The sequence below is a fragment of the Canis lupus genome, chromosome 23 (assembly GCF_048164855.1).
Source record: "Canis lupus baileyi chromosome 23, mCanLup2.hap1, whole genome shotgun sequence".
In the NCBI taxonomy this organism is placed as follows: Eukaryota; Metazoa; Chordata; class Mammalia; order Carnivora; family Canidae; genus Canis; species Canis lupus.
Window position 1 is genome coordinate 9,316,261 of NC_132860.1, and position 25,372 is coordinate 9,341,632.

Here is a 25,372-nt window from a genome sequence, read left to right on the forward strand (position 1 = left end):
TTTTAAAAGCAACTGCATAAAAATCAAATCAAATCAAATCAACTGACCCTAACTAAGTCCCACAGCTAACAAGCCACTCTGCACACATTAAATTCTTTAAATGTCTCTGCAAGTAGGGGGAAATTACACCCATTTTATAGATGAAAAAACTGAGATCCGAGTTCTTAAGTAGTCAAGACAGATGACTAACGAGGAGCACATCTGGAATTTGAACCAAGATTGGGGCTCTTATTCTTTCCAAGACACCAGGCTACATTCTGATGGAAGTAATATAATAGTGTCTTCTTTCCAATACTTTCTACTGAAGTCCCAGCAGTTCAGTACGTGAAAGGTAGTCCTGATTCCTCCCGGCCAAAAGACCAATGGATCTCCCTAGAAACTCACTCAGTACATATGACAGGATGCGGACTCTGCATCTCTGAGTCTGCTGTGATACAGTCTTACGTAAGCCCTGTTACATCTGCAGGAGAAGCTCAAAGTTAGAGACCCGAAATGCATAGAAGAAGCAGAGAACGTCAAGGAATCATATTTTTCTGATGTGGGTTACAATGGGACACATCTCTTGCTTTTCTTCCCATTTCACTAGTTGTTCCTTCTCTTTCCTGCACTGTTGCTCTTCATCTTCTTGACATTTTAATGTTGGCATGAGCACCCAGAAATCAGTCTTCAGATCTCTTTTCTAACTATACTTATTCCCAGTGTCATGGTTTTAACACGACTTACACAGACTTGATGACTTCCAAATGTATATATCGGGACTGGACTCCTCTGAACCTCAGACTCCTAACCCAACTGCCTACTCAACACCTCCACTTGGAGATCTAGTAGACATTCCACCCTTAGTGTGTCCAGACCTTAACCTTCTGCATTTTCTTCTCCCCACATCTGCTTCTTCAACTGGATTCCCAGGTTCGTTAAATAACAGCTCCATTTTTCCACCGGCTCAGGCCAAAAATTTCAGTCTTCCCTAACTTCTTGCTTTCTCTCATCCAGAACTAATCTACCAACAAGTATGATTTGTCATATATTCAAAACATATCCAGAATCGGTCTGCTTCTCTACCTCCATGGCTACAACCACAGTTCAGGTCACCCTTACCACTCACAGCGATCACCGTGACCATCTTCTCCTAACTACTCTCCTTATGCCCTCTTCCCCCTTCCAGCCACTGTCCACACCACAGTTCCAATGAATCCTTGAAAACGTAAGCCAGATGTTGTGTTTCCCCTGCTCAGAACCCTCTACTAGGTTTTCATTTCATCTCAGTGTAAAAGCAAAGTCCTTATCATTGCCTACAAAGAAGGCCCCAAGCACCCACTGATGTCCCCTAGCTCCTGCTCTGCTCCAGCCACACTTGGCTCCCTGTTCATCCTTGAGACACCAAACACATTCTCACTGCAAGGCCTTTGTGTTTGCTAGTCTCTCCTCCCTAGACACCCTCATGCCTCACTCTGTCACCTCAGTACTCCATGGCCATGTCCATGAGGCCTTCTCTGACCAGACTGTGTAACATGCCACCAGCAATCTGTCACCACATTTCTAATCTTTGTTCCTGACTTCATTTTTGTCCACAGAGCTTAAGACCATCTAACACATTATATATTTTATTCACTTTATCTTGATTATTCATTATCTCCAGTCCTCCTTGAGTATAAGCCCAGAAGGACAGGACCCATCTATTTTTGTCCACCAGTGCATCCCCAGTACCTAGGACAGTGCCCAGTACACAAGAGAAGTGCAGGGAGTCATTTTCTAATGAATAAAAGAATGATAGGAAAATGTTCAGATCCCAGGAAACTAACCAAAAATATCCCCCCAGTCCAAAATAGTCCTCAGAGTTTAGAAATGCCCAACATGCCATACTCATGGCCCAGTCCATGCTGTGCCTTCCCCCAGTGATGAGTAGGAAGGATCTGGCATCTTCCCTAGAGGTTGTCCTTAGTAGAGTATTTACCCAGAAGACTCTCTAGTCTTATTACAGAACTCTTACCCAGAGTTATCTTTGCAAAGGGGTGAAATGCTACAGTGGTGGATCTTTGAGGGATACTTGTGCCCATGAAAGATGACCCCAGAGGCACAAAAATTTAGTTAGTAGCAAATAGGGGAGGAAATAACCTCTTCTCCCCACTTCTCTGTCATTCCCCATTGAGAAAGCCCACCATACCAAAGAGTAAATCAGTGTTGGGGGCACCATCTCCAGGTGGGTGCTGGCATCCCTGTTTACCGCAGGGGTAGAGGGGAAGAAACACAGGGAAGTGAGTCTGGCATAGGAATATGGGAAGAGGTGGCTCTTTGGGATACCTCCCCATCCTCCTGAATCCACAGCCGTCCCTGGACTCACCCTAGTACCCACTGCAATTATCTCTAAGCACACCCGTTGAATAACAGGCGCAAACCCTTTTTTGCCCTAGCCTTGAAAAGCTGCCTCAAGGCCAACTGGTCTCTCAGATCCACATGCAAGAGTCTGTCATTTGACAGCACTAACCTGCTACTGAGAACCATTCATGGGATGCTTACTGAAGTGGAAATGGCATTCAGGGAGGTTGGCTACACAAACTAAAGATGCTTTTCTATCACCTAGCGCCTGGGCCTGGGGCTTCTCTGGGTGCTGAGGGGGCAGTACCATATGTGGGGTAATGAGCTAGCTGACTACAGAGGCAGGCGGATCTGATTCCAGCCTCAGCTCCACCACTGGCCCTGGGCATGTGAACCTCTCTTTGGCTCAGTTTCCTCAGCCTATATGCAGTTGCTCATAGTACCTAGAGCTTAGGATGTTAGAGAGAATGCACATAGACTACTTAGCACGGGGCCCCCATCTATCCCAGCAGCACAGAGGGAAGAAGGGGGCTCTGACCACATCTCCCTATATCTTCATCTCCCCACTGGAGGCCTGCAGGCTCTGAGGTCAGGAGCCCTGTCATGTTCCTCTGTGTCTATTCACAACGTGCCTGGCACAGAGCAAGGCCACCAACAAGGACTTGCTGAACAGCACAGAATTGAAAATACCCAGGCTGAGCGGTAGACAACCTTGGAGGCTTGTAGGAGAGAAGAGAGGCGCCCGTGTTACTACCCAGAGAAATTACCATTCTGGTAATGTCGGGGCTGAAATAAAGAGCTGCTGACGGGCTTTCCAGGTTGGAATCTGACTTCTGAAGGTGGCAGGGAGTGCAGCGCGGGAGAGAGAGTTCTGATTTTTTTTTTTTCCTTGCAAAATTCATCACAGACACTCAGCCTAAGACACAGGGGAAAACAGAACTGTGTTTTGACTTCTAATTTATCTTCTTAATATCCACTTCCCCGTGTCCTGGACCAGAGCCAATAAGTCTCAAAGATCACATTTCACCAGCGACCTTGAAAGTGTGATTCAACATCTCTTTTTGCAGTAATAAGATCTTTTAACCAAAAGTGACCATTTTATGAGGCTGATACATTACAAAGGAGCCAATAGGCAAACTGAAGCTCAGGGTTATTAAGGCCCTGGGAGAAATCAATGCGCTCTGAAGTCAGCATCCAGCTGTGTCTCAAGCAATAGTGACCTGGGGTTCAGGAAAGGTGTTTGCCAGGGGCCGAGGCTGTGTCCAAAAGCTGCTCACCCACCAACTATGCACATGTCCATGGGTGAAGGAAAGGGCCCAAATCTTCCTCCCCTGCAGGGGTGGGGCTGTCAGAGGGGGCTAGGGCAGGCTGCTGCTCAGGAGGGGCCACTTCACGGGGCTGAGACTAGCAGGGCACCTCTTAGTCCCCAATTGGGGGTCCATCCAGGATCCAGAGGCTGAGCAGAGCTGAGAGTCCAAAGGGAAAGTAGGTTTCAGTGGCAAGGGAAGGGCCTCCAGGTAGATGGGAGAATGGAAGCAGGGGTGAGAGGTTCAGGGATAGGAGAGCAGAGGGCTGGGTGGAGCACCGAGGGCAGTCAGGAAGGACAAGCCAGAGCGTAGCTAAGGCTGGCAGCTCTGCTTCCCCGGGGCGGGGAAGGGGGTGCCAGGGTGGGCGCGGAGCAGAAGCATGATGCACAGGAAAGCCAGCTGTGTTTAAAGAGACAGAGCCGGGGATCCCTGGGTGGCTCAGTGGTTTAGCGCCTGCCTTTGGCCCAGGTTGTGATCCTAGAGACCCGGGATTGAGTCCTACATGGGGCTCCCAGCATGGAGCCTGCTTCTCCCTCTGTCTGTATCTCTGCTCCTCCCTCCCTCCCTCCCTCCCTCCCTCCCTCTCTCTCTCTCTCTCTCATGAATAAATAAAATCTTTAAAAAATAAATAAAGAAAAATAAAGAACAGAGCCTGGCCAACAAAAGTGGAAGCCAGCAGTGCCATCTCTGAGGCCGGCTTCTCCAAAAGCCAGCTCTCCAGGCATCATGGAGTTTCCGGGACACTGATGTGGTGCCAGCACTTGCCACACATCTCCCAGACCGGGGGCACTCAGGGAATGGAGCAGTCCTGACAAGGTGCACGCAGTTCAAGGACACATGTTCCTTTGCTTCCCCAGCCCCATGATACAGAGATACTGGTGTTGCCCTTTCTCCTTTTGTACCCCCCAGCCCCTGCAGCCAACCTGCACATCAGAGCTCTAGAGCCCATGCTTAGCATACACAGCCCCATCCCCCTTCTACAGATGGGCAAACTGAGCCCAGAGGGGAATTGTACCCTGCCCGGTCACAGGGAGAGGATGAAGCGAGGCTGAGGCCAGACCCCAGGTCTCCTGACTTGTAATCCACCAATCTTTCTTCCGTGACGTGGAATTCAAAGGCAACCTTAATTCAGGGTGGAATTTTATTCTATTTTTTATTATAAAATCAATGCTTGCTCATCATAACAAATTCAACTTAAATATGCATAAATAAAAATATCGAGAAGATGTACTCCCCCGCTCACCCACACACCATCAGTAACCACTACAACAGTTTGGAACGTCAGGGGTCAGGAGTCTATAGCCCCCTTTCAGGAGGCAGGAACAAGGACAGCGTCCTCAACACCACACACACACACACACACACACACACACACACACACACACACACACATACACACACACACCTCAGAGAACCCAACCTTCTCTACAACTGCCCTGCCAAGTGGTTGCTCAGCCTTAACAGTCTTAACTTGTGTACCCCCGGGACTAAGAGAGATCATGGCTTCTGGAAGTATCCTGCCTACTGGTCGATAACTCTGATAATCAGAGAGGTCGTCTTTTAGCTGAACAGAAAACCTTGTCCACCTATAGCCCTAGTGCAGCCCTTTTAGCAACCCCACACACACTGTTCCTCTGTTTAAGGGGGCCCTCAAGCATCTAAGAATAATAATACCGGAAGCCCTCTAAGTCTTCTCCTCACAGGCCAACCATCACTGGTTCTGTCCGTGGTCACCTGCAGGATGTGGTCAGAATCACCTGTCATCGCAAACATCACCCGAGCACAGAAAACCACAGGGTGACATGCACATCTCTTACTCCCTCATCCCTCAATGTTCCCCTTAAAACAAGGCAGCCGTCTCCACTGAAGACCCACGGGACCCACTGTAGGACGACCCAGTGTCCCTAAATCCAAATGTAACGGCCTAACCACCCCGGAAGGAGGATTCGCTTGGATGGCTCGAGTTCTTTTGGAAAGTGAAGACCCGCCCTAGCAGAGCGCCCCGCTGCATCACCCGGCCACACGCCACAGAGGGTCCCACTCCACACACGAACTGCAGGCCCCACGGGCCACCCCTTAGCCTAACGTCAGCCAAACCTCCTCACCCGGGAATACCTGGGAAGGGGGGCGCTGGCAGAGAGCCTGAGAGCTGGCACACAGCGGAGACTCCCTGTCCAGGTGAGGTGCCCCGGGAGGGAAGGAGCACAAGGCTCCTTCTGGAACCCCTACGGACTTCGCGGTCCCACAATGTGGCCCTGGCCGTGAGAATGACGGCGACAGCGCATTCTGGATAACGCGGAAAGTCTTCCAGCGCGTAGATGGCCTCGCAGGTTGTGTGGTAGCGGTCGTACATCACACAGCGACGCACAGACCTCCCTGGGGCCGAGGCCTGGGGCCGTGCACCCCTCTGCCCACACCTCAGGCCATTGCCCAAGTCTGAGTAACTGTCTCCACGCCTCCGCACCGCGTGATCTGGGTTAACATACAAGGTGCTCAGCGTCAGCGAGTGGTCGTAGCAGGGACTTAAGCCGCAGAGGTTCCGCTCACCGGAAGCCACTCGCTCACCTGTATCCTCAGAGCTGCCGACACTGGTTCTTCCTAATGACATTGTCACTTATTAGGGATTGATTCGAGCATGCCAGCCGGGGCTCTGGGCCCTATCCGTTCATCATCTCAGCTAATCCTCACAAGACCCCAGCAAGTGGGCATTTGTGCCCACGTACAGATGAGGACGCTCTCCATTCCTGCGAGGCCGATGGAGAAAGCGCCCCACTTAAGCCTTTGTGGGGAGCTGTGAGGCGGGGACCAGTCTGCCCGGGCTGGGGCCGGTTAGGAAATAAGACTCAGGGGTGATGACAGGAACGCTCTGGGGTGAAGGGACAGGGCAGGGGCAGAAATAAAAACAGACACCGAGAGGAGAAGAGTGCGGGGAGGGACAGTGCACTGGGTTGGCCTCCAAATGACGCCCAGAACCCCGGGTGGGCTCAGCCCCTCCCCTCCCCGGCCCCCTCCTGCCCCGAGCACAGGGTGGACTGTCACAGGAGGCACCGGGAGGCACAGGGTCCTTGGCACTCCTACAAAGCTGGTGCCTCCCTGGCCAGCACTCGGGCAGACGTAGCAGCCTGTGAGCAAAGGCTTGGCTGGGGGCAGCTCCTCGGGGCCTGAGCCCCGCCTGGACGGCCTCCTGGGGCAGGGCTGTCAGAGGGGAGGCCCTCGCTGAATGAATGCACGCTGAATGAATGAAGGACGGTGACGCGAGCGCTGTCCAAGGTAGCGGAAGGTGTACCTACGAGGGGGCTTCCTCTCCCCTTTCCAGAAACATCTTTGTGTCAACAATCAAGCACATCCCCGTGGGGGGGGGGGGGGCGGCAGACGCGGACTCGCAGACACCCGGACACCCGCCCATGGGCCTCATTCTTCCTCCCTGAGCCCGGGCACAGCCCCAGAAGATTCCAAGATACTTTGTGAAGCCAAGGGCAGGGCAGCTGCACGCCCAAAGGTCACGGGAGCCGCTTGCTTTCCGGCTGCTGACAAGAGGGGCCTGGAAGCTCCCGCCCCTGCGATCTGGCCACTCCGGGGTCCCCCACCACCCCTCCCTCACCTGCAGGTGGCACAGGCCCCTCGCTGAGTCCTCAGGCAAAGACCTAACCTTCCCCACCGGCTGCAGCGCTCCCGGGTGTCCCTGCCACCTCTCCTCCTTCCCGCACAAGGGCTCCATCCCCACCGCATCCAGCCTTCCTCGGGCCTCAAGCCTCCGCTTCCTCTTGACACTGGGCTTTTCGCCCCACGCTCTTCCTTCTGCGGGGCACCCCTCTCCCCTTGCACTCCTACCTCCTCTCCTGCCTGCACGGTTCAGCTCAGGGGAGCCTTATCTCCCCCTTCCCACCTGGGTCAGATCCCCCCTTCCTACTCTCCAATGGCACCCACATCCCTGGGTGTTCCCTTCCTGTGAGCTCCTCGGATTACTGCTGTCACCCGCACACATTCTAAACTCCGTAAGGGCAGGGGCCACAGCTCCTTATGTCCGCAGAGTCTAGCACAGTGCCTGAAACATAGGAGGTACCTCAGAAAATACTGGCTGAAGGGATAAATGAATAGTTGCCCAATGACCCCAGAAACAGTCACTACAAGCAGTAATCCTTCAGGTGTTGTGGTTTCGTTTTTAAATCAATGGTTTTTTAAAAATAAAAAATAAACAGGGGATCCCCGGGTGGCTCATTGGTTTGGCACCTGCCTTTGGCCCAGGGCGCGATCCTGGAGTCCCGGGATCAAGTCCCGTATCAGGCTCCCTGCATGGAGCCTGCTTCTCCTCCTGTGTCTCTGCCTCTCTCTCTCTCTATCATAAATAAATAAAATCTTTAAAAAATAAAAAAATAAACAAATAAATCAAAGGTTTTCTTTCCCCTAATAAAAGCAGTAGCTACACCATAAAGAAAAATAGAAAGTGGAAAATACTCTCTTTCTCGATACCCCAAGTTGTTCACCAAACAATAAAATCCTTAGGTGTCACTGCACAAAGTACCCAGAAGGCAAAGAGGACCCAACAACTTCCCTGGCTGTGATGTGGCCACTGGGAGGGGAATCACACAGGGGAGTTTGGGTTTTATTTTCCAGGAGAGACCTAGGACGTGTCCCTCCTCCTCACACTTCACGTCCCTCGTCCCATAAAGCAGGTCTCCAGCATTGCTGCCTCTGGAAAAGCTAAGGGTTCACGGCCCAAATGGAAAGAGAAGTTCCTGATACAAGAATCTACGTGAGCTTCACACTTTCACCAGTGAGATGTGACTTCAAAAAACACCTTAAGTCACAAGTTCCCCCCCTTTAAACACAACTAATAATTTGGAGCAAAACAGCTCTGAGGTCAGTACATTTTAAATTTAAAACAAGCAAATTGCTACTGGGAGAGAAAAATAACCAGACACGTAGGGGAGAAGAAAAGGAAGACAATCAAAATGAAAAAGCCGCCGATAGTGGCCCAAATCACATGGTCTTCTTTCTCAGGTTTGTCTACAAAGGGTACTTTTCATTTCAAGGAGGAAGAATAAATTTTAACCTGACAGCTGATATGATTCCCATTGTAAAATTAAAACACATTTTGTCGATTTTTTTTCCAAAAAAAAAATTTTATTGACACATATAATTTCACGCTGCAGACATAGCTCCTATTTTACAAGCCCTGTAAACAGACAAAGGGATCCACACCCTCCCTCTAAATCAACGGAGCACAGCGAGTGGAGTGGGGCGGAAATGTTTTAAAGACACAGATCAGCCCAACTGAGTTAAGGGTGAATGTGGAAAACAGGAGCTTCTAGGGCAAGCCAACAGACTGTAGAAGCGTCTCGAGGTACAAGGGGGTACTGGGCACCGTGGGGGGATGGACATACAGGCCTGTCTGGCCCCTTCAGCCAATGCCTGCTGGACAGCAGCCTGAGAAACTTGGGACTCACCGTCTCATTGTGGCCTTCCCTCAGCAGGGCGCACGGGGCAAAACCAAAATAGTGCAACCCCCACCTGATCAACAGGGCCCTTTGCAAAGAAGACAGAAGGATGGACACTCTGGGAAAGGGGGGCAAAGGACCTCAGGCTGCAGAGTTTAGCTCATACTATGACAGATCCTCTCCCTGTACAGGGACAGCATATCTCAACACGACCCCACGTGCAAACATGCTCAGTGACGTCCGTGTGGCTTGCTGGCCTGTCTGGTGGAGAGACCAGTGCAGAGACCAGTCTCCGCGCTGGCGCTCACTGGGAACCTGGGCTGGCCATTAAACCCCTAGAGCCCCAGTTTCATCAGCTGCAAGCTGCAAGTGGGACGAACTGCATAAAGCTGTTGTTACACCCTTGTGCCAGACACTGTGCTTGCCTTTACTGCCCGCTGACATCCAAATCCTCACGACAGCCCCAACGAGGTAGGAACTCTGTGGGTTTTAAGCAGGGCTTCCAAGTATTTTCCTCCCCTAGCAAAAGGTGGAATCCAATTCCCACCGCCACCACCACCGCCACCGCCACCACCACCCCTCCTTGTACAGGCCAGACTTCTTCTAATGAATAGACTGTAGACTCCCTTCTGATGAATAGAATGTAGCAGACATGATGTGGGGTGAATTCTGAGGTAGGCCACTAAAGGCAGTCCATCTGCTGTCTACCACCCCCCCCCCCGAGTCTTTGGGCTCCAGTCACCATGTGGCGAGGTAGCCCAGGCCACACAGAGGCCACACGGAGGCCCAGCTAGACCCCTAGCTCACAGCCACCACCAACTACCTGATATATGAGTGAGCAAATGAACCTTTGGATGATCCCAGCTTCCATCCCAGCTGATGCTGACTGGAGCAAAGAAAACTATCCCGCCAAATGTGGCCCAAATCACAGATTGTGAGCAAGATAAAGGCTGTCATTGCTCTAAATCATCGTTGGGATGGTTCTTTACATAGCAACAGATTCCCGGAACAAATTATTACACCCATTTTACAGATGGGAAGGCTGAGGCTTAGAGTGATGCCCCTGCCTCACACAGCCAGCAATTGGCACTGTCAGGACTTGAACCCAGCTGGCCAACTTATGCCCATATATCCACGACACAGGGCCTTCTCGGCCTGCTTCTCCATCATCCAGTCATAGGCTTAACCAGAGAGAGTCTGATCAATTCTCAGTTTTCAGAAAACATTAACCTGGACTCTCCATTCCCTGGGCATTCTGGTCACGACTTTAATGCGCTCCCTCCTTTGCCATCGTTTGTTAATCATTACTGCATTTTTAGCTTTATTTAAATATTGTTTTCTTCCAGGAGAGCAACTTTAAAATAAACACAGATTCAGGAGACCTGGTTAAGCTGCTGTGGGCTAAGCTTCAGGGGGTGGGGAGGGTGTTAGGAAAGAACGAACATTTTATTAGCACCTTCTGTGTGCACAGCACTGGGCTAAGTAGCTGTCCTTCATTATCCTAAATTCATAAAATAGATTAAAAAGTTACAGTTAAGACTGAACTCCAGAGGTAGTTTCAACACACATATAAACCCCCCTTCTGTACCCGTCCCTGCTCCTCCCCCACTGCCCCGAGCCCCACTGATAGGTGTTAAAATCCCCATTACTCTCTTACTGTGATGCCATTAGCAACACCCAAATTCAAAATCATCACCCACTGTTTCTGCTACTTATCTTTTTTAAAGATTTTATTTATTTATTCATGAGAGACACAGAGAGAGAGAGAGAGGCAGAGATACAGGCAGAGGGAGAAGCAGGCTCCACGCAGGGAGCCCGACGTGGGACTCCATCCCGGGTCTCCAGGATCACACCGTGGGCTGAAGGCAGCGCTAAACCACTGCGCCACCCGGGCTGCCCTGTTTCTGCTACCTAAGGCACAGGACTCTTTCCAGGACGCTTGTTAACAGTGAATATCTTGCTCACTCCTGTGTCCTCCTCACATTCAAGGGGGTCCTCCTTAACGTCCTTCACTAATAAGGCTTAAAATACCTGAGGTCCTCTGAAGCTCAGAGCATCCAAACTCACTGAAGGTTTGACTCAAGGGTGATGAGGAAGTCATGGACAGGACGATTCTTCTGGCAAAGGTGAGTGAACAGGACAGGTAGAAACCAGGCTGAGGGGACACCTGGGTGGCCCAGTGGTTGAGCATCTGCCTTTGGCTCAGGGCGTGATCCTGGTCCCGGGATCAAGTCCCACATCGGTCTCCCTGCGTGGAGCCTGCTTCTCCCTCTGCCTGTGTCTCTGCCTCTCTCTCTCTCTCTCTCTCTCTCTCTCTCTGTATGCCTCATGCATAAATAAAATCTTAAAACAAAAGAAACCAGGCTGAGGGCTTTGGGAACAGGTGAAATGCAACCAGGAAGGAAGAGAGGTGAAACGTGGGAAAGGAACCAACTCAGTGCTGGGCGCAAGGCAGTGGGGACAGGCCAGAAGGGGCATGGGGGGCGGGCTCTGATAGGGGAAGGGGTGATAGACGGGGGTGCCTCCTTGGAGGCAAGCATAGTAAAGACGGGAGGTGCAGTTTCATCCAAAAGGAGGCAGTGTGGGGCACTGAGCACCAGAAGACAAAGGCCACGGAGAACCCGATAAAATGCTGGACCTACCACTCACTTGGGCGTGGGAGGCCTGGGGACAAGTTACTTAGTCCCCCCACCTCCGAGCTTCTTCATCCTTAAAGCGGGAGTGAGACCAGAGTCTCTCCCATGTGTTGAGTCCCTGGAAGGGTCAATGTTATTAATTTATTCATAGGATGGATTAGGAACCACACACAGAGCCTGGCACTTACTTACTGCACCATAAATAGTTGCTGTTCTCAAACCCACCGCACTCACTCCCACCTCGGCACTTCTTGTCTCTGCTGCTCCTTTGCCCCCAAGATCTTCTGGCTCCGGAGCAGGAGGGTCTACTGGGAGGTCCAGTCCCTGGAGGAGCCTTCCCTCACCACATCCTGGCGCCCCCTGCCAAGCTCTCACCGGCTTTACTTTCCCCAGGGCAGGCAAACCAGAGGCCTCACTCATTTGTTCCCAGTTATGAGACAGGCCATCAACCCCGCGTCTCCCCTCTCTGACCATCTGGTCTGATGTTTCCTTTCCAGCCCCCACTGGACTGAAACTTTATGATTTATTTCTTCATTTTACTTGTTTATTATATCAGGGCTTCATCTATTGTAGTTGCCCTGAACCCCCAGGACTAGCACATAGTAGGTGTTGAGTGAATGCTTGCAGAAGGGTGGAATTCATACTGATTACCGTTTGGCAGGCAGGGAAGCGGGATGGGGGCATTCAGGGCAGCTCGGAGAGTCCTCCACCAAAGATGGAAAGCCGAGGCAGAAAGCTGTGGGTCGGGGACCAGCCATCATGAGAGGCCACAGAGGGGTTGAGGGAAAGTCAGGAGAGCCAAAGCAGAATCACTGCAGCTTCAGGCTGCTGGGACCCACACAGCGGGGCCCGGGGGAAACAGAGAGCCACAGGGAGGACTCTGGAACGGGCCCCAAGCCCCGGAAGATTATCATTTAATTGGGCTCCATATGTAAACTGTCCTCCAAATTTATGAGCCTGCACAAACAATTGTTTCCTGGAATGTTTGTACAAATGGTGCAGATTACAAAATTCTGGCCGAAGGATAAAAATATCACATGTGGCCAGGGACACAGAGCAGCCTGGGCCACTGAAGAGAAGATGGGGTCCTACCTTGGCCTGCAGGCCACAGTTTACCTGGTCTGACCAGCTCCCAGGTCAGAGGTGCTGTAGGAACACGGCCAGTCCCACCACTGCTTCCAGCTTAGGCCTATGGGCTGGGCTGAAGGCTTCCCGGGAAGTTCCAAAGGCTTGGGCCAACCTGCCTCACCCCCAGAAGCTCAGATGAGATGTTTGGGAAGAGCAAAGCTTTGAAAACAGTAAAGACTAAGTACTCGGGAATCCTTACACATTTTAAAGCAAGTACTGTGTGCCCTGCGTTGTGTTGGTTCCTTCACGTCCATCATGGCATTTGACCCTCACAACTGCTCCGTGAGATGCCTTGTCCTTGGTTCTTCATGATCCACACGAGGAACCTGAGACTCAGGGACGAAAGTGGGTCTGTTCAGCATCACAAAGCTGGTGTATGCGGGAGCGAGACTCAAATCCAGACATCCTGAGCCCAGACTCTGTGCCCTTTCTGCTATGCTGCAGCAGCCTCTGAAACGGAAGACACTTTGCAAAGGCACACGGTGCTGCCGAGATGCTAGTCCGTGTGTGCAGGTGCGTGGGGGATGTATCCAGTTCCCCAGCTCCATAAGACCAAAGACCCCGTCTTAATAACTCCTCCCTCTCTCTGGGGCCGAGAGCCCTGCCTCGTGCACGGTAGCTATCTACCCAATGTCGGTGGAATCGGCTGGCCGGTAGGTTGACCTGTTACCGAATGGGATGGACGGCAGGCCACGTCACTGTTCAACCTCTACCTGCCTGTAGATGAACATGTTTATGAGACTTGCTCCCACTCATTGAGAAAGAAAGCTGGTGGGCCCTGTGGCACGTGCTGCCAAAAATGAGCCCGACTCACAATGGACAACTGAGGGCAGAGTAAAGAGAGCATCGCTCCGGGGTCAAAAGGGCCTGGATTCAAATGCCGGCATCCCTGCTATGGCTTTAGACAGGGCATTTAATTGTTCTGAACCTTGGCTTCCTCACCTCCAAATGGGGATAATGCCACCTGCCTTGTGCGATTGTTGTAGATAATGTATGGAAAGTCTGCAACACAGACTAGGTGTTTGCTACACCGTAGCTATTATGAATTTTAGGAATGATACCAATGACAGAGCCTGATTTCGCAGGCTTCGTTTTGTGCAGCGTGCCCACACTGTTAATGCTTATCTTATGATCAATCACTACAAACACAGCCATTCTCCAAATCCACCCAAATCCACCACCACCACCACCACCACCACCACCACCCACTCTCCCTCAGACTTCCTCCCAGCAGCAAAGCCTCCTCTCATCTATAATTCAATCTTTCTGTACAGATTACATTACAGGACGTTTAGAAAAACAGATTCTCAGATGGAATATATGTTACACGGGTGTTTTTAATACCCAGCAATTAAAATCCTCAAAACGAGAAAAAGGATCAGCAGGCAAGCTTTCAACATCTCCAGTGAGGCTCGACCTCGAAGAAGCCAGACTTGGGACATCGGATGTTAAAGCTGGTTTTTCTGGGATTGGGAACAGCTGGAGAAAGCCATCGCCTTGCAAGGTCTGTCAGAGATGAGCGATGTGCCTGCAAGGGGAGTCACACATGTCCTATTATCCTGAGAAACTCCAACATGCAATTTATAATCTGCTGTCCTATAAAGTATTCCAAAACAAAGATTTACACATTGTTCTAAAATCCTGTAACTCCCTTTCCTTCCATTCCAAAGTGTGAGGTTTCTAGCACGGCGATCTCAAGGTCCCACCTTCTGGAAGGCTGGCCTTGCCTTCTATCACTATCTATTTTTTTCATGCCCATCATCTGCATTCAAATCACCTGAGGCTGGGACGTCTGGGTGGCTCAGTGGTTGAGCATCTGTCTGCCTTCGACTCAGGGCGTGACCCCGGGGGCCCGGGATCGAGTTCCGCATCGGGCTCCCTGCACGGAGCCTGCCTCTCCCTCTACCTGTGTCTCTGCTTCTCTCTCTCTGTGCTCTCATGAATAAATAAAATCTTAAAATAAAAAAAAGAAGGGTGCTCTTAAGGGAGGCCTGAAAATTTAAGAACTCTAAGTCAAATTACAACAAAGAGCAAGATTTAAAGAAAATTGATGACTTGTCCACGGTCGTTACTCTGAACCAGATTCCATTTTCATTGACATTAGAAAGTCCCCTGTCCTCTATTCACAGTGTCTAGGACTCTCTGGGTCAGGCGTCCTAAAGTCCACCGTTCCCTGGACAGCCAGGGCCCCTGTGCTTCATGCTACTTGGCAGCCTCACTCAACAGCCAGCACCTACCCAGTCCTGCCCTGGCACTCCAACAGAGGAAGAAAATACCTTTCTGTTCCACTTGGTTGGCAAAACTGGGAAGAGAAAGAAAATGTCCCATGGAGGAAAAGATGTGTGAGGTTCGGCAGCATCTCTGCTTCACCCCCCATGTCCCACCTCACAGTCTGTGCTCCTGCCTCAGCCACAGGAAGTTTCTTCAATGTTCTATGCTTCTCCATCCCCAGGCTACCCCACCTGCTGTTCCTCCTCCTGGAAATGCCTTTCCACCCTGAGAACTCCCTTTCTTTATGCAGCCTGGTGCTGGTGCCCTCACCCAGCCTTAGGCTGAGCTCAGGGAAGCTCTTGGTACCCTGGGTCTCAGCCTGTGCCTTCCCTATTGCTACTCCTCCCTTCCAGTTCAGCAGGAAGTCTGCTTGAGATTCTCTCTCTCCCATTCCCTCTGCCCTTCCCCTACCCCTCTAAAAAAAATAAATAAATAAAAGCTGGGCCATCCCAATCTTGAACTTTGTAATACAGGTTCTGCACTGTCCCCTGTTGTCTCTGAGAATCTGTTCAAGCACATCTTGGGTCTCTATTGAGGTTCAGATTCAACATGCATTCCTGGAGCATCCATCACATGGTGGGGTTTTTTTTTTTCACAGGATCCATTAAATCAACCATATGAGATAGGTAGTATTATACTCATTCCACCCAGGAGAAAACAGAGGCTCAGACAATTAAGATGACTCACCCAAGATCACGTAGCTAAGACTGTGCAGGGCCATGCTTCAGCCCACATCCCTAACTTCAGAGCTCTTCTCATTATAAATTTATATCACTTTCTCATATCAGAGCTGTTCCTTCTATGTCACCCCACAGCGCCCAGCTCAACGCTGGGAACAAAAGAAATTTTATTGAGTGGTTTAACTTTTGTCTTGTATCCAGGCTTTTGGCAAGTAAATAAAGCCCTGACAACTTATGGCTTAAGACTGTATCAATCTAAGATAATTTTCTTAGATTGAGAGGTCAAAATGCAGCTATATTTAAGAAGAGACTTGGCGGGAAGAGGGGGAGCATGAACAGATGGAACAATATCATCATTAATACCATGCACTCCCATGCACTTCTTTTCAAAACATTTAAACGTGTAGGCAAAGTGCAAAAAGGTAAAAATTGTCTGTTTCCTGAGGAAGCCAGGCCCAAGTGTGAAAAAATGACATGCAGACAAAGATGCCTGGAGACTCTTATTTTTGGTACAAAAAAACATTTCTTTTCAGTTATTAGATTAATTTTGAAATTGCTTATACACTAGTACATATATCTGAGAATCAAGAAAATATGGGTAATAACACTAGCTATGTGGTGGCTGACTTAACGAGGCTTCACTTTGCAAAGTATCTATATATGGTCCTTGAAGACATGAACTCTGTTTCATCCATCATGAACTCCACGCAATCGTCGTATCAGTGCATGAATAAATAAACATATTTATCCAGAAACTACCTTATCACATGAATCAAATGATTTTGAACAGAATACATATGAACGAAAATTTAAATTGATTCCAAACAGCAATGAACTGAGATCTTAGTTGCACTGTAACCTTACCAACTTTGGGAATCATCATACTTTTTTTGTTTTGTTAAGCCATTCTAACGGGTATGAAATCGTATTTCATTGTGGCTTTAAATTGCATTTTCCTGTTTCCTAATGCTGAGGAACTCCTTTTATGTGCTTATTAGTCATTCCTGTATGTTCTTCTCAGAAGTGCTTATTCAAGTTTTTACCCCCTTTTTATTGAGTTGCCTTTTTATTGTCAATTTGTAGGAAATCTTTATATATACCAGATGGGAGTCCTTTTGCCAGATGTAGGCATTGAAAATATTTTCTCCCAATCTGTGGTTCACTTATTTCTGCAAAAGTGTGTTTTTGACAAGCTTGAAACACACTCCTATATATCCATCGGTCCCCGGCTCAGGGCAGAGGGGGGTGGGGTTGGGGGTGTAAGAAAGCCAGTGGTGAGTGTGTATCAAGCCCAGGGAAGGCTGCTGCACCACGTGCTTCCGAGCCAGATGCCTTGTTATATTAAGGCTGGGAGTTTCCATTCTTCATCTTGCGGTCCTTAGTCTGTCCCAAGGAGCTCATGTCCACTGGGTACCTGGAGAGTGTCTCAGGGTACACAGACATTAGGGTCAAGGACAAGGTTTACACCAGCAGCAGCACTCTCTGGGCAAAGGGAGGAGTAGAAAGTTCCATGTGCGCATGTGTCCCACATGCACATGATACCCATGATATTAGACATCCAACAACCAGCACCCAACTAAACCACAAATGACAGCAATACAACCCCATTCTAGATATTTCCAGAGATACCCTGTGTCAATTCACATTTGTTTTTGTCTCTCACATAGTCCAAGAACAGTCACACACGGTGATAAGGCCTGTCATGGCTAATGCAGACAAGGCCAAAAAAAAAAAGAGTTTGTATAACTTAGTTTTTTTTTTCTTTTTATCAAAATAATGCCTCTGTAGAATAGGAAACCTAGAAAGTACAAATAAGCAAAGGAGAGAAAAAACTCAAAACTCACAACCGCACTCCCCAAAGATTAACTCTTTAATATTTTAGGGTATAAACTTTTAGTCTCTTCTTTTGTATATATGTATCTATGCTTTTGTTTTTGTTTTTGAAAAATGGGTTCATGGAATATACACTATTTTGTAATTTGGTTGCTCCACATTCTTACTGTGAATATTTTTTTCATATCATTGCATGTCCTTCTATTCCATAATGTTTAATGGCTGGGTGGTTCTCAATTGAATAGATGCGCCACAGTTTAACCAATTTCCTACTGCTGAAAATTTAGCTTGCTTCCAATTTTTCACTTAAATGCAACACTGAGATAAACATTTTAATAGCTAAATCTTTGAGCATCCAAGATTATTTTCTTAGAATAAATTCCCAGAAGTAGAATTGCTTGGTTAATAGCCATGCAAACATTTTGGGTTTTGACACATATTGGACAACTGCTGTTTTACTAAAGGGAAAAATCTTTAACATTTATGAAGCTAGTATGCACCGGGTGCACCGTGCTAGAGGCTTTAGTTGCATTATGTCTCGCTCACAACAACCCAGCTGAGGCACAGGGCTGCTGAGGCACAAGCCGGGATCAGAACTCACTTGTGTCCCACCTAAAGCCTGTGCTGTTTCGAAACCCCACTCTCTCGGCCTCTATTTAATGTGGTACACAAGTGGGCTAAGGCCCTTCTGGGGACACTTGGGTGGCTTAGCAGTTGGGCATCTGCCTTTGGCTCAGGGCTTGATCCTGGAGTCCTGGGATCCCACATCGGGCTCCCTGCAGGGAGCCTGCTTCTCCCTCTGCCTGTGTCCCTACCTCTCTCTCTGTGTGTCTCTCATGAATAAATAAATAAAATTTAAAACAAAAAAACAAAAAAGGCCCTTCTTAAGGGCTTTTATAAAAGCTCTATGTTATTGGTGGAGGAGAAGCTGACCACTATAGTAGTATATCTCAGTGACTTAACCCAATAGAGACGGCCCCATGTTTTCATCATAAGGCCAGCAAGGTGGGCAGGGGGGAGGTCATGGCAGGAGGTGTTCCATGCAGTCATTCAGGCTCCCAGGCTCCTACCACCTGTGACTCTCCTTTAAGTCTTCTAGGATCACAGACAGGAGGATTATTTTGGGCTGGAAGCAAGTATGTGGTACACATCCCTTCTGCTCCTATTCTGTTGGCTAGCATTCATTGGCATGGCCCCACTTCCCTGCAAAGGAGGCAGGGACGTGCAATGGGGCTGTGAGCCCAGAAAGAAAACACAGATACGACCAGGCTCTAACAGGATCTGCCACTGTGTTGACGGCAACTGGCTGTTCTTACTAACCCCCAGTTAATTGGCAAAATCCACAAATCCCTCCCTCAGCCTAATAAAGACGTTCAGTGCACTCCCAAGCTGTGTGCTTTGGGGGCGTGGGGAGCTGATAACAGTAACAGAAGCTAATGGTTATGTAGTGTGCTCTGTATACAAGGGAGTATCCTAAATGGGTGAGCACTCTAACTTTGGAGTCAGCCTACCTAGGTTCGAAATCTGGCTGTTAACTTACTAGCTGTGTGGCCTTGGGCAAGCTCCTTAACCCTCGGCTTCAGGTTCCTCATCTGGAAAATGGGGCGAATAATGGCACCCATATCACAGGTGGTTGTAAGGATTATATGTGCCATATCTTTAAAGTACTTGGGACGGGGGCACCTGGGTGGCTCAGTGGTTGAGCGTCTGCCTTCAGCTCAAGTTGTGATCCTGGAGACGCGGGATCGAGTCCCACATCAGGCTCCCTGCATGGAGACTGCTTCTCCTTCTGCCTGTTATTAGGGATAACATAAGGGATGCCTATTTATTTATGAATAAATAAATAAAATCTTTAAAAATAATCATAATAAAGTACTTGGCACAATGGCTGGCACAGATCAAACCTCATCTGAAATTTAGCTACCGTGGCTGGGATGCCTTGCCAGGCGTCATGCTAAGTGCTCTGAAGTTATCAGACTTCTCTGGGCCACGGTGGTCTCCTCTATAAAGTGGGAGTGATCATTTCTTGCCACTGGGCTCTTGTTGCAACATAGTGAAGTCATTCACGTACAGCACAGCCCAGCGTCTGGCCAGAGCGAGCCGCTCGGTGGACGGCAGGCCTGCTTGATGCCCCCGACATGTTCTGATTCATCGGGGGCGGCACAGTCGCCTCACCCACCCTGTGTTGCCGTCGAAGGTCACTGCCGACAATTCCAGGCTCTCATTCACTATTGGCCGAGGGGAAAAGAATTCTATAACCAAAGCCATCTCCTGCACTCAGCCCCTGTCCCATTGTGCACGGCGAGCATGGTGCTGCAAGCACATTATTCCACTCCTGAGGACGCCGTGCCCTTCCCCCTCGGGCTCCTATTCAGCTTAGATTAAAAAGGCACTGCCTTTCCCAGCTGCCTTTCTGAAATATTCATCCTGCACACAGAATTCCAGTGCACAAGGCAGCCCCTTCAGAAGCCTGGGAGACTTCTTTTTCCAGCAGCGTGCCCACCAGGAGGCCAGGTGGTGACGGGCCCACTGAGCAGCCTGTGGACTAGTCCTGGCCACCACCCAGCTGGCGCAGGACATGCTGCCCACACCAGCCTTCATCCTCTTAGGTCCTGCTTGGTGGCCTCACAGCTCCCTCTGCCCTTAGACACCCAGACAGGGCCTCTCTAAAAGGAATCTCATAAGTTCTGTGTCCTGGTCACCTTCCTAGATCTCCTACCTCCCTCTCTGTCTCTCCCCCAACCCAACCCCTATTTGGGCAGACATCCTAGATAAGCATATCTCTTTGGCCCCAAAGAGCCAAATCACCAATAACCGTCCATCTGCCCTGATGTTATATTTGGTTCACTTATGCCCGGGATGTCCTCTCTCTCTCCCCATCCCAGCTCCCGGGACACCAGCATGCGTCAGAGCCTCAGACTGCCAACACTCTCATTCAATATCCTCTCCCCAGCCCCAGTCCCATTTTCCCTGGACAGTATGTTTGGTGGCCCTAAGCCACCTTGTCCCTCAAAAGACTCAGGGCCTCCCTATCTCCCATGAACTGCTCCACATGCTTGTCGGTAGAATGCCAGTGCACAGTTTTGCAAGTCCACCGATGCCTGAACTGTATTTAAATTCATCCATTCATGCCTTAAACTTACGAGTAAGGAAAATAACGATTCGGGGTGACGCCCGAATCCTCACTGCTAATGTGAGACGAATTTTTGAGCGGGTAAAGGTCGCCCCTAAAGTGACCCACCTACTTTGTGGGATGCCTGGGAGCCAAACGATCTGCCCAGATTTAAAAAAAAAAAAAAAATTCATCCATTCACTCAAATATTTAAAGAGTTAAGAAAAATCTTTTAATTAATCATTTAAGGAATGCCTATGTCCAGTCACTGTGCTAGGTGCCAGGAGTACCGAGTCTAATAGGTCATATTCCTGCCTCCACCAAGCTCCCAGTCCAGTGGTGGAGAGAGACCAGGAAATAGATAATGAAGGGATAGCCCGACAGCTGTGAGGATGAGGACATGCTCAGACAGGAGAAATGCCCCAGCTTACAGGGTCAGCAACGGCTTCCCAGATGAGGCTATCCCTAGCTGAGTCTTAAACGAAGAGGAAAATCAGGCCCACAGGGTTGCTGGGGCAGCCTTCCAGGCAGCCAAGAGCAAGGGTGTAGGCAAAGAGGCAGGAAACAGCAAGGAACCATTACAACCCAGTTTGAACCACTAGATGGAGAGGTGTAGGAATTGGGGCTGCAGAGGGGTGAGCCTAGGTTGTGGTTACAGGGAGGGCCCACTCAGCCAATTTGCCCTGACTTTCCTTTTTCAGCACTGAGAGTCCCACATCCTAGGAATCCCATCCCCGCCCCCCCCCCGCCCCAGTGTCAAGCAAAGTGGGGCAGCTAGTCACCCTCATCGAAGAGCTCTTTGTTGAGTTGAAGGGCTTGGACATTTTGTAGAGGTGACCAGGAGCCCACGGAGGATCACAAGCAGGCAAGACACGATCAGATTTGTATTTACAACCTACGCAGAAGACCTGCTCCAACTGCTTCCGCAGCTGGGCCCAGTGGGCACATCAACCACGGCGTCATAACCTTAGAGCACACCGACCACCGATACTTTGCCCTGAAATCGAAGGCTCCGTCACTTGCTGCTGGCCTGCAGTCACAGAGGACACCACGGAGGGTCGCTGGAGATGGAAGCTCCTCCTCCTTGCACACCCACGCGGCTCACGGTAACCTCCTCCGAAGCACTCCACTTCCTGAGCGTTAGATGACAAAACATAGAAATTCCGGAGACAGTCCAAGCATGTCGTGGTCCAGCACGACTTCCAGCTAGTGCCAGACTTTCAGAGCCCCGGGGATAATATATCTAATGCAAGGGGACACCAGTTGCCTAAGGAAATCCGATATGGAGAGAATCCCACTGTCACAGGCTTGATGGATATCAATATTGCTGTGTGGGTTCAGATCTCATTGAGGCCAACTAGATTGTTTCCAGAGCAAAGAGAAGACGTACTCTATTATTTATTAGTTTTATTTGTTTGCATAAAAAGATTCCGCTTACATGGCTAATTGCAAGTAATACAACAACCAGGGGGTGAGGAGGATCAGAACAAAAGGGATGTCGGGAAGGTAAAAACCATCCCGGCAGTATTTATCCCTTCCGCAACTATAGTTCAGGATATTAATTATATAACGTTATTATAAATGTCTATAATTATAGACATTATAGCTACCCAAAATATTCATTAAATCTGTCCTTTGAGATGTTCTGTGGGTGCTGCGGAGGGGCCTGTTAAGCTCCCGGTGCTGGTGGAGGCAGGAAGTGCTCCCTGGGGAGGCTCGGTGGGCAGGTGAGTGGGGCTGCCGGGTCCCACGCAGACAGCAGAGGCAGGAGGAAGGCACGCGGGTCTCGGGGGTCCCTGGCAACGCAGGCCGTCTGGAGGGAGGCGGAGAAACCCCCCTGAGAAGTACCCACGGGCATGCGGTCAGCACCCCAGGGACACGGCCGGTCGGGCGATGCTAGGGGAGAGAAGAACCAGGGCGGCGGAGGGGGCCAGGCCCAGCAGGCGTCGGGGCCAAGGCGACTGCCACTGTCCCGTCCCTACCCCTCCCTCCATAGCGGCCCCTCAGGCGTCTGCTTCAGAACATGACCAGCAAACGGAAAGGAGACGGACATTTCCTAGTGACCGAGTGTCAGGCCTGGGCACACACTTCTTCCAGAGGTCACTTGGAATTTCTCCGGTCACTGTCACGGCTTCGTGGCTCCCCACCCGACTGCCATCCTCTGTCGGGTAACGGGCCTTGCGCTTACTCTCTCTCCAACCCTCCCGGCTTCTGCACCCTGTCCCCGGCCGTGGGCGACCCGCTCCCTGACCCCCTCCACGTGGCCTGCCTGACCCTGACCCACGGGGCAAGCCCGCCGGCCTCCCTAGCGGCTACATGAGCCCAGGGAGCTGACCTCCCCTGCACGCCGTGCAGCTCCGCTGCCGCCGCCGCCTCCGTTAGGACGCAGTCTGGGGGCAGCCTGGGGGGCTCAGCGGTTTAGCGCTGCCTTCGGCCCAGGGCGTGATCCTGGAGACCCGGGATCGAGTCCCACATCGGGCTCCCTGCGTGGAGCCTGCTTCTCCCTCTGCCTGTGTCTCTGCCTCTCTCTCTCTCTCTCTCTCTCTCTCTCTCTGTCTCTCTCTCATGAATGAATAAATTAAAAAAAAAAAAAAAAAAGACTCCGTTTGGGCAGCAGCATCCCCAGGAAACCTCTCTGGGCCGGTCCCGGCACGCGCTGGGAGAGGAAATCAGGAGAGGGCAAGCGGCTTGCCTGACCACACCAACACGGAGCGGGCAGGGCTGGCCCCAGGCCCACGAGCACCCGCAGAGCCACGTGCCTGACGCGAGCCCGGAGCCCGGGTTGCGGACCCCAGAACTACAACAGACGCCCCGTCCCCAGGGTGCTCAGCGGCTGGCCCGGCCCACTTCTTGCCAGAACCCCCTCACAGGGCCCGGAATGTGCGTACGGATCATCCATTCTCTCCGGGCAGAAAGACACAACCAAAGGTAGCGCCCAACCTGTTCTGGGCCGGGCACCTGGAGGCTCCGGGGGACAAAGTCGGCCTCTGCAACAGGGAGCGCTTTCCGGGCCAGCGGCTCCCCCCGGGCTCCCCCGGGCACCCCACCCCGCGCTCCACAGGCCATTCCCGTGGCGATCGGAGCAGCATTTGTCCCCAGCTTTGCACTAGGCCAGCTATCAGGGACCCGGTGCACACACGGCGCCGCCACCCCGCGCCTGCCAGGGCGCTGATAAGGTGCCCTCGCGGGGTCTGGACCAGCAGCAGCAGCCCGGGAAGCGCGGGGGCCCCGTGGAGCCAGAGGCACGCTGCCAAGGCATCAGGTCAGGGGTAGAGCAACAAAGAACGAAATAACACCCCAAAGCACCGAGGGCTGCACACAAGAATGAAGCAGGCCCCCCCAGCAGCCCGCCCCACCCTGTTTTCCGATGGCTTCAAAGGGTCCCCTGCAACTTGGAAGTGGGAATCCAGATGCCAGGGCAGGGGGAGAGGTGTGTGTGCAGTACACACCACTTCACGGCGCTGGGAGCTGGTCTCCCACACGCTCCGGGAAACCCTCTCGGCCCTCCCCAGAGAGGAGCTGTTAGTTCCAGGCCCAGGCAGCTCCGCCCCGTCAAATGCTGCCCCCCTCATCTTCCACCTGCCTCCCCCAGCCCCACCGTCTTAATCTATTCAGAAGGCTGTTACCCAAATGAATCTTCACTCGCTTCCCATCCTTCTCCACAAGCTGTTAGACCCTGGCTCCTGACTCCTTCAGGTTTCCCAGAGAAAACGCCTCCTCTAGTTTCCCAAAGGAGTGAGACGAGGTGGAAATCCTGGGGGTCTTGGTGGGATGGCCCAAGCTTTGCACTAGGAAGCAGAGACCCGGCTGGCCATTGTCAGTAAATCCCCTAACCTCTCTGGGCTTTGAGAGTTTTGTCTGTACGTTAGGTACGAAAGTACTTTATTCTGAATACCCAAGTCATGTTTGGAAACTTCTTCCAACTCAAAGGTCTATGATCAAACCCAAGTCCACGGTCCACCACCTTTCATCCATACATTCTATGTGCGAGGAACACAGAGGGAAGAGGGGTGGTCACACCCCCACAGAGCCCATGCCTAATGGAGAGTCAAGCATGCAACTATCCAAACACGGTAAGAGGCACAGGCACGTTGTAGCCCAGGGCTCTGTGGGAGCTGAGAAGAGCCTCCATATCTGCCTGGAAATGGGCAGAACAGAGCAGGGGATGAACTAGAGGTTAATGGATGGGCAAGATGGGCAAAGGCTCTCCAGGCTGAAGGAAGAGCCAGTGCAAAGGCATGAGGCTACTGGAGAGCTGGGGCAGCACCCCACCAAGCTCCTGGACCACATCCCTATGTCCCCTGTTCTTATTACCTGCTTGAGACAGCACAGTCAATACTTTTCAGCTTTTTACAGGTCCAGACCCTTTGTGCTACTAACAAGAAAGTAAGATCTGGAAAAAAAGATAGGATCAGAACCATGTCCTTCTTGTCTGGTGCCCTTTGCCCACCTCATGCGTTCACAGACTTCTCTGGGCCACCTTATCACTTAAAGTTCGAGAACACTGGGAATGTTATTCCTTCTGGAACTATCTCCACCCCACTACTTTCTGGACAACTGAGCTCAACATAGAGTGCCATAATGGGAGGGCAGAAAAGTGGTGCATAGGAAACATACCACTCAGGGAAAATAAATGCTTATTAAATACACA

General features: G+C 50.8%; 1 protein-coding gene and 1 non-coding gene across 2 annotated transcripts in view; one reads left to right on the forward strand and one right to left on the reverse strand.

Annotated features, from left to right (window-relative positions):
- NAV2 (neuron navigator 2) overlaps positions 1-25,372 on the reverse strand; it is a 727,084-nt gene that overhangs the window by 667,190 nt on the left and 34,522 nt on the right. The window lies entirely within an intron of this gene.
- LOC140615649 (U12 minor spliceosomal RNA) lies at positions 20,738-20,889 on the forward strand. The gene has a single exon (XR_012016141.1). It is a non-coding gene; the product is annotated as a U12 minor spliceosomal RNA (small nuclear RNA).